Source organism: Triticum aestivum, chromosome 5B, assembly GCF_018294505.1.
Source record: "Triticum aestivum cultivar Chinese Spring chromosome 5B, IWGSC CS RefSeq v2.1, whole genome shotgun sequence".
Classification (NCBI taxonomy): Eukaryota; Viridiplantae; Streptophyta; class Magnoliopsida; order Poales; family Poaceae; genus Triticum; species Triticum aestivum.
The window spans coordinates 682755553-682771981 of record NC_057807.1 but is presented as its reverse complement, the minus strand read 5'-3'; the positions used below and the strand labels follow the sequence as shown (position 1 = coordinate 682771981).

The 16429-nt window shown below is 44.7% G+C and overlaps 1 long non-coding RNA gene and 1 pseudogene across 1 annotated transcript; one reads left to right on the top strand and one right to left on the bottom strand.

Annotated features, from left to right (window-relative positions):
* The first annotated feature begins 4516 nt into the window (after positions 1-4516).
* Positions 4517-8605, top strand: LOC123115274 (uncharacterized; annotated as a pseudogene).
* Positions 8606-9663: 1058 nt separating this feature from the next.
* On the bottom strand, positions 9664-10225 carry LOC123117636 (uncharacterized). The gene is made up of 3 exons (XR_006457447.1): positions 10006-10225; positions 9823-9920; positions 9664-9737 (listed from the first exon to the last, which is right to left on the bottom strand). It is a non-coding gene; the product is annotated as an uncharacterized lncRNA (long non-coding RNA).
* Between the last annotated feature and the right edge of the window lie 6204 nt (positions 10226-16429).

The following is a 16429-nucleotide window of genomic DNA, read 5'->3' as shown; positions in this document are numbered from 1 at the left end:
CTTATCAACTTTGTAGCACCATCTATCAACGTCAGACTTGTCTTCCTCCTTCTACCAATGTGAACAAGCACATAACGTAGACCACTTCGAAAGGAGATCTCAACACATTTTTTTAACGAAAGTAGCAACGCTAAATTTCATTCATTTAGAAGGAGAACCGACAGAGCCAGGCAATTACAAGGGAAACAAGAGTGGGAACAAACCACAACAGAAACACTAGGGCTAGACAACATGGAAACAAGAAGGAAGGAAAGAACACCATGCGCAGCCACCGATCGTCTAATCCAACCGGCAAGGCTTGAGCTTGGTCATGTGGTTGCCATCCGACAACACCCCTCAAAGAGGGGGAGGGGTGTAGAAGGAAACAAGGCGATCCAAGGTGAATTGAACTCGTTGACCCGGCTTAAGACGAGAGCACATACTCCCTCCGTTGCAGAATATAAGATGTAGCGTTTTTCATTCAAGTCAAATTTATGTATGTTTGACCAATATTATAGAATAAACTATCGACATATACAACACAATATAAATAAAATATGAAAATATTTTTGTGATGTATCTAGTGATACAAATGTTGTATTGTAAATATTGAATTTTTTTCAAAAAACTTGGGGAAACTTGCACATGTTTGACTTTAGAAAAAAATGATACATCTTATATTTTAGAACGGAGGGAGTATTTATCAAAAGTGACTCCGTTTCTAACAGACCATGTCCCAGCAAAGGGCAGCCAAAATTTATAACCAAAGTACAAAATGCATGAAAACAGGAACGTAATTGTCATAGAGAATTAGGACAAGTAATACCTAGCATGGGTCCCAGGACATTTATAGTTTCAACTAGCGCCAAAGAAGCTTTCGTTTGTATTTTTCCGAAATAAGCAAGAAAACAACATGTATTACATGATAAATAAAATGAAGAGGAGAACACGAATTCTATCTTTACCCCGTGATCTTTGTAGGCACGTAACCAACATTAAATGATTTAACAAAGTAAGCAAAATAGCTGGCCTATTAATATTTTTTCGTATGTTGTTCCCGTTTATTCAGGTGTACTCTTTTAGATTACAATTCGGTTACTGTTTTGGTTTATCGTTTGGATGGGTTGAAGTTTTTTGTTTATTCAGGTGTTATTTCGTTTTCACTAGTTTTATTGTTCCGTGCTATTGGGGGTTCGTTGTTTCTATTTACCTGGGGTATTATTTCGGTTAGCAGTTGTTGTTCCGGTTTATTATGATGTATTGTTCCGTGTTACAATTCGGTTACTGTTTCGGTTTATGGTTCGGGTGGGTTAATGTTTTTGGTTTATTCAGGCGTTCTTCTGTTTCACTGGGTTTTCTGTTCCGGGTTATTAGGGGTTGCTATTTCAGTTTATTTGGGTGAATGGTTCGGTTAGCAGTTCTAAGTTTATTCGGATGCTATTCTGGTTTTTGTTCGGGTAATTGTTAGTGAACTGTTCGCTGATGTCTTAACCCTCCATATAAGGACGTGATGGTAGAGGAGAGAAATGATGAGTGAAAAAATACGAGTTTTTCTTAACAACGTGCGTATTTTTTCTCTTGTGGAAGCTAAAAAAAAGTAAGGTTAAAACAGATTATTCGGGAGCACTGTTTAAACTGGGGAGGTGCTGTTCATGCATGGTACGTGTGATACTGTTTACCGATGCCGATGTGAATGAACAGTAGATATTAAAAAAAGTCAAGAAAAACTAATAAAATCCAATGCCTTCCCGCTTTAGTGTAGTAACTTATTTAGTTTATTGTTCGGTTAGCAGTTCTGGATTTATTCGAATACTGTTCCAGCTTTTGTTAAGGTAATTCTTAGTGAACTGTTCATTGATCTCGTGGTGTAAAATTGGCAGTAACCGGTCAAGAAATTATTTTCCCCGCGTATTGTTGTTCATGTAAATGTACTGGGCCGGCCTAATGTTTTGTGCCTTGACAACACCATCACCGAAAAGGATCAGGAGACGATTGAGACGACACTGCCTTGGTACGCCGGTGGAAAGAAATAATGTGTAGAAAAGTCCTAAATCTTAACCCTCTATATAAGGATGCGATGGTGGAGGGGGAGAGAAATGATGTGAAAAGAAAAATCTTAACCCTCTATATAAGGACGGATTGGTGGATGAGGAGAGAAATTATGTGTAAAAAAGTCTGAACCCTCGGTATAAGGACGCGATGATGGAGGAGGAGAAGAGAAATGATGTGTAGAAAAATCGCAGTTTTCTTAACAACGTGCGTATTGTTTCTTTGGTGAAAGCCAAAAAGAAGTGGAAGCTAAAAAATAAGGAAAAATCATATTATTCGGGAGCACGGTTCAAACTGGGGCTGTTCACTGATGATACTGTTCATGCCGGGGGACTGTTCACAACCGTTTGTTTTTCACGCAGGATACTGGTATTACTACTGATGCCGACGTAAACGAACAGTGGGAAGCTTAAAATTTTTGGGTACTGTTCACCGATGGACTATTCATGCACGGGGGGTACTGTTCATCGCCTTTTGTTTTTCACGTGCGATAAGGTACTACTACTGATGTCGATGTAAATGAACAGTGAAATCTTAAAAAATGTAAATAAACGGAAAAAGCAAAGCCTTCCACGCTTTAGTATAGTAACTTATTTGTTCACAGAAGGAGCACACAGGGTAACGGGCTATCCTTTTCCCATGTAATAAATCTTGTCAAAATTGCATCTTGGAATATACTCCCTCCGTTCCTAAATGTAAGTCTTTTTAAAGATTTCAAATGGACTATCACATACGGATGTATATAGACATATTTTAGAGTGTAGGTTCACTCATTTTACTCCGTATGTGGTCACTAGTTGAAATCTCTAGAAAGATTTATATTTAGGAACGGAGGGAGTATAAATTTTCAAAGGGAGTCTATTTTTCCAGATCCACTAATTATTGCTACTGGACCAACAACTCGGAGTAGAGCCGCCGCCTAAAAAGGAATATCAAACTGACTGTCCACAAAGTATCCAAGAAGCTAACCAACCTTCGCTGACGTCCAATCAAGATTATTCATCATGGAGGTCACCACACCATCGCTGGCGGGTCTAACCAACCTTCAAGCACGATGACAATGCCTTCAATAAGAAAATGACAGACACATTGCTTCAGATTACTAGTTTTCACCTTTGTCATGATATATAAGTACGTTGTTTAAGTCACAATCTCAGCATTGGATCCTTGGTGAGATACACCCCCATTGCTCAAACAAGAGCATGGTCTCCCTCGTCGGCGGGCTCGCGGTTGCCGATGGCCTCGCGGAGATGTGTGTCAGCTACCATGGTGGGGCGACATGGGGTCCTCCTTCTCCCCCTTTCCCCGTGTTCGGCGGGGAGCTTGGTTGGAGGGATGGGTGGCCTCGATGCGGTCGCGTCACCTGTCGCCGGCACGATTTGCCGGTCCGGATTTGTCCGCTCCTCTTTCTCCCCCTTTCCTCGGCCGTGGGTGGGTTGGCACAGGTTTACCAGCGGAGCGTCGGCGGGTGGTTCCGTCGGTCGAGGGCCATCGGTTAATCCAAAGTTGGGGCCTTTGTGTTGGTCTCGGGGTTGTCTGGTTGCAGGGCGGCGGCTCTGGCGGCGGGAGGCGCGACGTTCATGGGCGGAGCGTGCGTCTCAGGTGTGGGCAGGCAAACATGGCCGCGTGGGTGGCGTGGTTGCGGGCGGACGATGGAGTTCAGGTTCATCGGTGGGGTGTGAGTGCCGGGGTACACCACTTGTCCAGTCCTTTGACTGGCCGACGGTGGCGGTGGCCGTTGCCGCCGTACCCTTCCTGAAGGCTCCGTCGCGGCATTCACACTCTTGTCGTCTTGCTCCGGGTGAAAACCTGATCTCCGCTGATCGGGCGGTGGCGGCTACCCATGGTCGTATCCTTCTTGGAGGCACCGCTTTGGAGGCCTGGCTTCGTTTTGGTCCGGTTCACCTCTCTATTGGTTGTCGGTGGGGTGGTGTGTCGGTGCCTGGCACCTTTGTATCTTGCCTTGGGTGTGTGCGGTGTGTGCGTTGTTCGGTATCTCGGATGTACTCGGTGATGTTTGCTTTATAATATAAAGCGGGGGAAACCCTTTTTCGGCAAACAAGAGCACCCTGGGTACGGTCCTCATGGTAGATGTTCAAGTCACCATGTCAGCAAATGGATCCTTGTTCAGATACCCCCCCCCCCCCCCCCCCAAATTGCTCAAGCAAAAGCACCCTGTGACCCTGGGGTCCGGTCCTCTCAAGCTAGTCGCCATGGTAGGCCACCACCGGAACTCCTCCGAGGACAAACTAGCTGTCCTCTACCTCGTGCGACACGTGAGTACGTGGTTCATCTACATAAACTTGATGTGTTCATTGCACCTAATTAAAGAGTAAATTTTCTACTAGATGCTTTCACACAATAGGACAAATCATGTGCTTAAAAGAGACCCTGCCGAGGTGAGGTTATATGTTACATCTGGTTTACCATAAGAACATAACTAGCTAGAACACCAACCACCAACCGGCCATTGGAGATCGAGCAAAGCATGGACGAATCGAGCATCTTCCTCCAGTGGGCCATGGAGGCGTTGGGGCAGGGGCAGTACGCTGCCGTTGCCGGAGACGCTTTCTCGTCATCGCCATTCTTAGAACCCCACCACTCGGCGGCGCTACAGAGTGGCACGGACATGGCGGCCCACCGGTACGGAGCCACCGACGACAGCCGGAGCTCAGGTAACAGCGGCGCCGCGCTGGCCAAGGAGAACAACGGCTGGTCGTCCAACTGCAGCACCAACTACCCAGCCGTGAGCCCGAACTTCACCTCGGGCTCGGTCGCTGCTCCGAGCCACGGTGTGCCGGAGCCGGCGCACAGGTCGCCGCCGTCGAGGAAATCCTCCCCCTCAAATAACGGACGGCGTCCACCGGGCAAAAACACGTCATGGCAGAGAGGAAACGCCGGGAGAAGCTCAACCGCCACTTCATCGAGCTCTCCACTGTCATACCCGGCCTCAAGAAGGTCCCCATTATTAAATCACTCACTTCAGTAGTTCATTCAGCTGTCTTTTTTTAAAATTAATTAATTAACCCTCAGATGGACAAGACAACCATCCTTTCCGACGCGGTGAGGTACGTCAAGGAGCAGCACGAGAAGCTCAAGGCACTCCAGGACCGCGACGATAGGACCATCGAGTCGGTGGTGCTCGTCAAGAGGCCGTGCATCTCCAATGTCGACGATGGTAGGCCGTCACCGCCGCCATCAGCAGTAGCTCAAACAAGTCCGACTCCGGCAATAAAGACCTCGCTGCCGGAGATCGATGCAAGGATCTTGGAGAGGAACGTGATGGGTGAGGATCCACTGCGAGGACGGCAAGGGGGTCCTTGTCACGTTGCTCGCAGAGGTCGAGGGGCTCCATCTTACCATCACACACGCCAATGTCATGTCCTTCCCGGCCTCCACTCTCATCATAAATCTCATGGCAAAGGCAACTTCACCACTTTAACTGCACATTTTGTTATTTATAGATTATATATACTTGTTACTGACTATAGATAGTTGTTTAAATATGTGACATTTAATATTATAATTAAACCATCTTGCATTTCTTGCAAAAACTGGTGAGAATAATTATTTGACCCGTACGTATGAAGGACAACTAATTTATGCATGGCTAAGAAAACTAAATTGAAAAAATAAGTCAGCTGGAGTAGTAAAATTGCCGCAAATTCTACGCCTAACATTGATTATACAAATTTCACATTTTGTTAGCTTTTCTTAATGAATATTGAGTATTAAATTGGTGATACTTACGGTGGCAGACCGGATTTCCGATAATATAGTTTTGGGAGCAAAGTGTAGTCCTTGCATTAACACATATTATCCAATAACAGTTATAAACTTGCAGCCATAAGAATATATTTCTGATTAAAATTGATCGACAGCCATATAAACATCATGGCAAAGACAACTTCATTACTAATCAACACATTTTGTTAATAGATTACACTTGCTGCTGAGTCAAATATTTGTTTTTTTATCTGATATTTTGCACCGATGTCAAGATGTAGTAATAAAAACATTTTGCATTTCTCTCTAAACTAGTGTTAACAATTTTGTGACCCCTAAGTACGAAACACTACTAATTTATGCATGGGCTAAGAAAGCAAAATTGAAAAAAGAATAAGAAAATTAGGGGACTACCTTGTTAGTAGATATTTTGTCGCAAATGCTACGTGTAACAGTAATTATAAAACCTGCACATTTGTTAGATTTTCTACATAATATTTAGTATTTGGTGATATTTATGGTGGCAAACCAGAATTCCACTGAAATAGTTTTAGGAGCAAAGTGTATTCCTTGCATTAAACATATATCCAATACCCCCGCAAAAAAACATATATCCAAAAACGGTTACAAAATTGCCGCCATAAGAATATACTTCTGATTAAAATTGATCAACAGTGCCAATCTTGAGTCATATAACCTACATTTAATTGTCGGACAACCTTAAGCTTCACTGGTCAAGATACATCTTATATTTTTAACCAAGAAAAATCAAACTAATAGACATTGTTTTGTACCAACCAGTCGAAATCGTTTTCTTTTCAGGTGGACGAAGCTTCAACATCACAGTGGAGGACATTGTGTGCAAGCTCGACCGTGCATTGAGACGGTGTCACCATATCGGCAAAATAATAATATCAAGGATCAAATGAAAATAAAGATGTTAATTAAGAACGAAGAAGTAGCAAACGTCACATAAAATTTGTGTGTGTACTGTGTTTGGAGCAAATCCGAAATGAGATACTGCTCCTCTTTCGTCAATAAGTTCTAGTGGCGCAACGGGTGCGCCACGAGGTAATTTTTTCTACTTCCGGTAGCCGTGCTTTGTGAGTTCAAGAAAAGAATGTCAATGAGAATCTCTGACATCTTTAATTAGTAGCTAGGTTACTAATTGGATTTGGTGTATCTGTATTTGTTAGTACAATATTAAGAATTAATAATCAAGAATAGGCCACACATCTTGTTAGTACTCTTTGGTCACTCCATGATTATGAACAGTTAATTCATACAATCAGGTATGTCTTACACTGTAGATTAACCTATATAGCGAGATTAAGTGTCAGTCTTTATTGACTTCCTTAGTTGTTGGATATATTCTTGCATATTAATTGATTCTCCTACTTTACGCTTACACCGTCTGTCCATGACAGAGATATCCTATCATGCCAATGTGTTTGTCATATCTATACCAATTTAAAAAGACCCAAAGGAGCAGATCCAATAAATCTCGGCAATATTAATAAGTATATTATCTATGTAATTAACATGTACTCACTATCTTAATTACCTAATATCAACGTCCAATTAATTTTCTTCCTTCTCACAAAAAAATGTCCCAATATGCACGTACCATTTACTAGTATCTTAGAGAGAAGGTATTAATGTTCGACTTTATAGATAAAGCCAACAGGGCACAGTACCACCATACATTAGGGAAATCAACCAACAAGTTTCAGGCTCACCACGACACACCAATATCGCGAGCCAAGGCTAAGTAGCAACATAAACAAAATAGAGGTGTGTAGACCAGCCCGTGGGCCCGAAATAAAAGGGAGATAAGATTATTTACGGGAGTATTGTTGGAGCAATCTATGAGCGGTGGCGCGGATCTTGATCATCAAGTCTTCAATGGCAGCAATGTCAGCAGCCATGGTCAGCGGCTTTCAATGCACCAGAAAAGCATTCATTTCGAATAGGCAATCCGTGGGACAGTTAGGGAATAGAAGCTCAATGGTAAACTTGTTGCGAGTAGTCCATGAAGTCCAACATTGCGCAACAAAAATGCAAACCAAAAGACACAAAGCGAGAGACCACATAGGCTTGCATTAGTATCGGAAAGATCCAAGAAGTTATTAGGGCATCTCTAGCCGAACACTCAAAAATTAACTTTTCAAACTTCTCCTCAATCTTAATTCCTTAAATATCAGGAGTTTAAAAAATATGGAGCTAACCAAAGCCTTAAATGTAACTCCTCAAACGCATTGTACCCGACATGGAAGTCGTTCTTCTTCATTCTTCCTTCTTTTATTATGATTTCTCGGCTGTAGATGTTGTCTGGGAGCTATCTAGGCCCTAGGTAGATTATTAAAAAAATAATTTGATAGATCCTCACCAAGCGTGACATACACTTTGAGGAAGGAGTTGAGAAAGTCGGCAAAAAATGTCATCCACAGGCCACGATTTAGGCACTTCTTCATATGAATGAGTTCTTCTTCTCTGTGCTCTTCTGGTGGCATGATGGTGTGGTCTGGGACGCAACTATTCCGCCGACATCCATGTTCTGTGTGCGTGCTTCTTTGTAAGTGTATAAGTTTGTTTGTGTCTAGTGACAATGAGAAGGAATGTGGCCGTGGCCGAGGATGACGGGGAGAGCGCGGCCGTGTCTGTGGAGGACCAGAAAGAGAAGAAAGCAAAGTCCCAACTTCGTAGAATTCTCGCTGAAGTCTCACCTGAATCTCGCTGCAGTTCAGCGGGGTGCAAGGGTGTGGTTATGGCGGATGCCGGGGATGTCGGATGGGTCACCGGGGTGGTGGTGTGCGCTGGTCGGTGTCGGAGGACGAGTGAGATGAAATGAATCTTTTGGTGGGACTAGGTGGCTACTCAAATTTGAGCAGCAGCAGCAAAATTTGAGGCTTAACTCCTCAAATTTTTTAGGAGGTAACCGTTTGGGGTTTGGTTTGCTCGGGCTTAACTCATCGAAGGAAATCTTTTTGTGGAGTTATATTTTTTTGAGGGTTAGGACAGATGCCTTTCAGACCCCAAGTGACATTTAGCCATGGACGGGCACACTCGACAAAAATTTAGCAAGCACACATCTTGTTTAATAAATACTCCCTCCGTCCCAAACTATAAGAACGTACAACTCGACAAAAATTTAGCAAGCACGCATCTTGTTTAATAAATACTCCTCCGTCCCAACTATAAGAACGTTTTGACACTACACATATTATGGGACGGAGGGAGTACTAGGATATGCTCCGTGTCCTTCGTCTCTGAGTGTCCTGTCGGGACAGCATGCTTGACATTTAGGGCATATGGTCTCCGTCGATCCGTTACGTAGAGGGCTGGTAAGATATTATCATGCAACCTATGTACTGCTCGTCTGCAGACGAGGAGCTTGTCGGAGTTGGCATGACACCAACTAGATCGGGATCGCGCCATGGCGCGAGGGTGCCGGTCTCAACGTACTGTCGAAGCATGTAACAATATGTCAGTAGAAACTCAAGTATAGCATTTGCACTTACACAGGATCATAATAAAATAAAATAAACATTGAATAGCGATAGAAGTAAAACACAATGGATCTCAAGATCAACATCAGATTATAAGACAGGATCAAGCACAGTATCGACAGGCACAGTGTTACATGTAAAACAAGTGAGGAGACATGAAATAGAATCCATTACGAGCATACTAAATAAGCCAGTCAATTATGTCCTTGCATTCACCAGCAACCAACAGCTAAACAGACCCCACACAAAAGCAAAGACCAATTCAGATCCGAGTACTAACAGCCATTAAGTCTTTCGCGAACACCACACTAACTAAAGTTTCCCGGGGTCGGCGGAACAGAACATCGATTCATAAACAGCATGACACGACAAATGGGACAATAGACTAGAGCGAAGCTTCACCGTCTAACCCGCGTCGCGATGTCCATTCGCTAGGTGATCACTTCGAGCACGCACATAACCAACAGTGTGATCCTGAAAAAACAGAAGCTAAATGAAAACCAAATTGGGTATAGCACAAAAGGTAGTTAATGATAGAAAAGGCAGTGGACAGACACACCAAAAGAATAGGCTCTCCAATGCCGCCTGAACTACAGCTTGAGCCTTTTAGCCACATTGGAGCCGTCTCCTTCTGCCGCCAGGTCATCAGTTGATTTACTTCATGGACAAACAACGAGCTTGTAAAAGAAGGCAGCAATGACGCATATACTGTTAGACACTTGCTTCAAATCAAGCCATATACCTAGAGGTAGCAGCAAGATCATCACCGAGAACAACAGAGCCACCATCCAGTTTTGCACCCCCCTGGCAGGTATAAACAAATATACCATGTCAACCGATCACCAAATAATCATGTGATCAGGTCTGGATGAATCCTCACCAAGCAAACAAAAGAAAATATAGTATGCTACATTACATCTTAAGTACAAGTGTAGATAATTTGATATCCGATATAACAGATGCTTTAGTTAACCAACTCAAAGGACCAAGACTCTAGTCAGATGATTCTAAAATAACATCAAGATTTATTTGTTTTATTATATTGTTAGCCAATTATGCGAGGTATTTCTAACGCATCTTGATGTTATTTTAGAATCTGAAGCATTCTCCTATTATTTGTTAGCACACATAAATGCAAACTTGAGTTATTCTGTTCAAGCATACAACAAAAACAAGTTGAAAATACTACAGATTCGAAAGCACAAGTAAAGCCTACAAGAATGATTCTCTTATTTATTTGTTACCACACATAAATACAAACTTGAGTTATTATGTTCAAGCATACAACAAAAACAAGTTGAAAATACTACAGATTCAAAAGCACAAGTGAAGCCTATAGGCTGAAACTATTGCAGATTCAAAAAACACATACCATTTTTAATTTCAAATTGAGCATAGATATGAACCTGAATTATTTTATCTGAACATATGATTAGGATAAATCTATGGTTAGGATAAGCCTAAAAGAGCTAGATTTACATGCCTGAGACACCGTAGATTTTCTATTCAAGCATATAGTCAGGATAATCCGAAATAAGTAGAACCCTGAACCATCGCTTATCCCAGAATAACAAAGTGCAACTTACTCTTAACCAGATTAGATCAAGGACCAACAACAAACAATAAAAGATCAAAGGTATGAGAGAGAAGAAATCTTTACATAAGACGGCTATAAACACTGGAGCATAAATAAGCAACACCTTTAAATAAAATTAGAAGGGTTCAGTGTTCAATGCATAGTGGGCTCAGATTCGCCTTTCCTCGATCATATAATCTACCCCCATCATCTCTTTCACCAGATCAATCTGTTTATACAGTGGATCTGCCCTGGTTATCATTCAACAAGAATGACCATCCAAGGACAGAACAATAAGTATCACAGGATCAAAAAGGATTCTAGAGACGAGGAGGAGGATCCAACTTGATACCCATAGGCGCCTCGATTGCTCAAAGGCACACTTATTTCAGCCACGGCTAATCATCATCGCCCTAGCAAGAATGGCTTCCGACCAATGGGGCACGTGATTCAAACGCGGTGGCACGATATATCTCACCGCGGTAGTAACTATTAATGGCTACAGGAGCTCTGGCTCGATCCTACGGCTGAGATCAATCCGGAGCGAGATCCGGCAGCCAGAATCGCATCAAGAAACCGATCCGACGGCCGAAAGTGCCTGAGCTATGAGGAGCCAGGTGAGGTGCTTCGTTTCTTCTTTCTCGATGGATCACCAGATCAATATTTTCTTATGACGGTGAAACTGCCCTGGTTATCACTCATCAGAAATGATCATCCAAGGACAGAGCCACTAAAATAAGAACATGATCAAAATGGCTCAAAGAAATGAGGGGGGATCCAAATTAATACCCACAAGTGCCTCAATTGCTCGAGAGCATGCCTATATCAGCCATAACTGATCATCGTAGCCCTGGCCATGTCCCATGCAGTAGCCGAAGCAGAGCAGGAGGAAGATGGAGCTCACCGAGGGAGGTTGTAGCTGAGGCAGTACTCAGTGGGCGCCGGGGTGGCGCCTGAACGCCGTCCAGCCGGCAAGGAACCGCTTCCTACACCGCACATCCACGACGCTGCATCGGAGTTGCGCCTTGCACCGTCCAACCGATGAGCACAAGGATGAGGTCATGCATAGCACATCTAGGAGCTTCCTGATGGCTGGCTAGCACAAGGGAGGGCCGACGCGATCCCGCATCAACGACATGAATTTGCATAAATCCATCCTTGCTCTTACCATGTTTTCTGCAAAACACACACAGAGCCCAAGCATGTTAATAGAGCACAACCAGAATCTTCTATCTCATATGGAGATTAAAAGGAACAACAATAAAGGACATATGAAACCAGTGGCTCAAATTTACACACATGATCAAGAAAATGGCAGAGTGGGCAGCATATATATGCAGCAATCCATCTCCATGCTCTTATCATGTTTTATAAAATCCAGAGTGACGCCTACCATCAGCAACATAACTTGCATAAAGTGACACCTACGATTAGTAATACTGGAATAAACCTCACTATAAATTAGAGCACGTTGATACTCTTTACAGGGATAAATTAGAGCAAAAACTGGAAAACAAATTATGGTTACATACTATCTTCAGGCATGTCCTACAGTGAAATAGAGACTGAGCAGTGAGGGAAGGTGAGAAAGAAATTATATTTGATGAGAATCGATTTTGGTCCTTAGTATTACATGGATTTATCAGTCGATGCACATGAAGGGTGGCTTTAGAATTTTCTTGTCTTACTTAAAAAAACAGATCTACTCAGCATGCACATATGAGACATACATTCAGAGATCAGGAGAACCAACTAATGTCACCGTTATTATTTTTTAGCAAGCACTCTATCGTTATACTGGTCTCAAATTTGCGCATCCGATTTTGCAGCTTTATTGACCATAAAGCAACAATATAAAATTTACCATGAAGAACATTGCACATCACCCGTCCATAAATCATGAATTGCACAAAAGAATAAAAGACAAACAAGAGGGAGCTGGTATACCTACGAACAAGATGGAATTGGCAAGGTTGCCGACAAGGAAGTCCAACTCTGTCCAAGGACTCCTACACTTTTGGGATAGATGTTGTCGCACACAGAGCAGGCCCTAGCCATGGAATTGAGCGGAGCTCAGGGGAGAGGTGGACAATGCCGCGAAGATGAGAGCACACCTACAACAATCATTCTAGAGAGCTCAAGGTAAGGCCTGTAAAAAATAGCCAGCAATAGAATTAGGCAACAGAAATATCAACCTAACCAAGTATGTAAGATTTAAGACTATAAGGCATGCACGGAAGCAAACAATCAAGGCTGAGAAACAAGTGTCATGCCTAATTGCTCTTTATTGCTGTTGTAAACTAAAACAGAAACCACCACAAACAACTATATATTGTGCATACATTAATCAGGGGCACATTAAAACAAAAAAGCATCTAGTGGGGTACTCCTAATTATCGTATGACCTCAAGAAATTTGGCAGGCCTAACGCCCCTCCTCAACAACAAAGCCATAATGTATGAAAAAACCTAGCTAGATCCAACGCTCCCCTGGACAACAAGGTACCCGCAAAAAAAGGCAGATCCAAAAATCCCCTTCCTCTATTTTAGCCTTCATCTCTCACCAGATCCATTTATTCATCCAAAAACACCCATCATAAGGGCCACACAAAAGCACTAAAGCATCTCATGGGGTACTCCTAATTATCACATGATCTATCACATTTGGGTACCTTCCTTTGTATTCTTGAGTACAGTGTGATGAACATTATTCAATGAGAAACCAATTTTGGCTAGCAAGAACACAGGGTAAGCCTCAAACTCACCATGGCTAGGAAAAGGTCGCCGCACGCATGAGAGCCAATTTCAATTTCCAAGAACAGAGGGTAAACTCCAAACTCACCATGGAATCCTGCCTTTGCTTCGCTCCTGCTTCTTCTGACAAAATTAACAAAGTTCAGAAAAGATTAGTAGGAGCACGAGATCCTTGAGGCACAAACTCCGGACATCAAAAATTACTTTTTGAAAAGAATAAGCATTTTGACCTTTGTTAGGCTAAACAAAAAAGAAAGATCGTGATAATATTTAGATGACAATCAAGGTGGTTTGCACAATCTGACATATAAGTTCTAACTACACATGGATAAAGACAGATGGCCAATTACCTGATAGACCTATTGTTGTGGTTATGTTGTTGTCCATCCAATAGAAAAGAAGATGTATCCTTTCTTCTGTAGGAATCTGAGAGGGACACACAAGTTGTTCCAAGTTGTCCTGACCAAAGACAGAGTCAGTATAAGACCAAAAGAAGTAGACCAACAATCTTGACACATCTCATATTCAAATGCATATGCAGAAAGACCAATTTGTCTCCTAGTATCAGATAGGAACAAAAAATTCCTCGAGAAAGGACACAGCCTCAGGACAAATCGGTCCTCCTAAATAGAAAATAAACAGGTACCCAACAAGCTAAGGAAGGCAACAAAAACTACTGTGCAGATACCTAGGACACATCTAGTTCTACCCACCCCCTCAATTCTAACCTATTCACACAATGCAAAACTGAAGAACACAACATCATGAGAAAAAAATGCAAAGCTGGATCTGCCTCTCTATGAACACCACACCAAGTTGCTAGGGTTTTCTATTCCACATTGAACAATCTGAAATCTCCAGGTCCAGATTCTCTAGGGAGGGAGAGGGGGAGGGGGAGAGATGCACCTGGAGGTCTAGCAGGCGCAGCAGGAAGGAGTGGTGAGCTCGTCGTTGCCGCTGCTCTCACGACGAGCTTGCAGCCGCGTTCGCATCAGCCCGACCGCTGTGCTCCTCCTGCCGTGTGCACGCGAGGACGATGGCGGCATTCACAGCGGTGGCTCCACGTCTCCGCACTCCTCCTGCCGTGTGCACGCGAGGACGACGGCGACGACGCCGGTGAAGTGGACGGCGGGGATCCGGGCGCGGCACAAGACGAGACGATGGCACGTCGGCCTCGTCCCCCGCGGCCCCGCCAGGTGCCGGAGCCGGACTCGCAGTCGACGGATCCGACGACCGCGGCGTGAGGCGCCCATCCACCCCGACGCGGTTAACCCGCGGCGCCGACGCCTCCGGCCACAGCGGTGCGAACCCGCGGACGCACATGCCCACCCCGTTGCGGCCGCATGGGTTCACGACCCCGACGGACGGAGTCGAATCGAGGAGGAGGAGCAGCCGGCCGCCGGAGGCGAGGTCCACCCCCACCATCGAAACCCTAGCGGGGGAAATCGATGGGGGCGACCGCATGAGGTGAGGACAAGTAGATCGACGCGGTGAAGCTAGTAGAGCTCATCCAGGAGCAGCTGTGTGTGTTGGGTGGCGCCAAAGCTCGCCGGAGCGGCCGGAATCGGCCGGCGACCGAGGCGGCGACAGTGGGGATCGAGAGAGTAGGCAGGAGGGGGGGTGACGGGAGGAAGAGAGATGGGCTGCGCGAGTGCGGGAGAGAGGCAGCTAGGGTTTCTCCACAGGCGGCACGGCAATTTATATGCATGTACGCGAAATGACGGAAATGCCCTCGGCGGGGCAGGTTATTTACACGCGGTGGCACGACCGGGGCGCATCGGTCCAGATCGGACGGTCTGCGAGCACCGGGTTTCGATCGGGTTTCGATCCGGCGGCTGAAATCGATCCGGAGCGAGATCCAACAACGGGAATTGCATCAAGGAAACGATCGACAGCCGAGAGTTGCTAATCGCTGAGGAGCCTCCGGCATCCATCCCTCTCATATTTCTGTATGATCGACCGGGTACTCCAGGCTAGTTGTCGGCAATAATTCGTCCATTGACAACTCATGTGCTACCTGGGTGAACTGAACATATGCAAGCAAAACAGTGAGATCTGGAGTAGTACTCCGATTTAACCAGGCCGCAGTTATTACCGTCCCCAGCCTGGGCCAGGCACTGCAACGCCTTTTTATTACCGGGATACTGCACAAACCAGAAATTAATTCCCGTGTGTCGTGTGTTGGTTAATTACAGTGCTGCGGCACGTCGTACGTAGGCGTATGCATGTGTAACGTGTTCCTCCTGCCACAACATGGTACGCCGCGCGCAGGCTGCTGACTAGTCGCCGATCGCCACTAACTAGGCTGGTCATAGTGGAAGTAAGAGCATTACTAGTAGTATCCCTAAACCCTCAAACCCTAAAAAATAATCGTTTTTTTATGGGTTGCAACAAAAAAACGCAAAGACTAGAACCCCTAAACCCTCAAACCCTAAAAAAAAAATAAGGGTCCAACCCTCAAACCCAATTTCAAACCGTAGAAGTGAGGGTTGGAGGGGGGCGTTCGCCCCCAGCCCGCACTCCCTTCCCCCGTCGCGCGGGAGGGAAGTTTCCCGTCCCCAACCTCCCGCTTCCTCCCTCCCAAGCCGCCGGCCGTCGCCCACCCAAATCCGGCCGGCCCCCCGCCTTCCCTCGACGCCGCCGCCGTCCCGCCCCTACGCCACACTCCCCGCCGCGTCGTGTGTTGATTAATTCCCGTTTGGGGTTTGGTTTGTTCGGGCTTAACTCATCGGAAGGAAATCTTTTTGAGAAGTTATATTTTTTTGAGGGTTAGGACAGATGCCTTTTAGACCCCAAGTGGCATTTAGCCTTGGACGGTCACAACTCAGACAAAAATT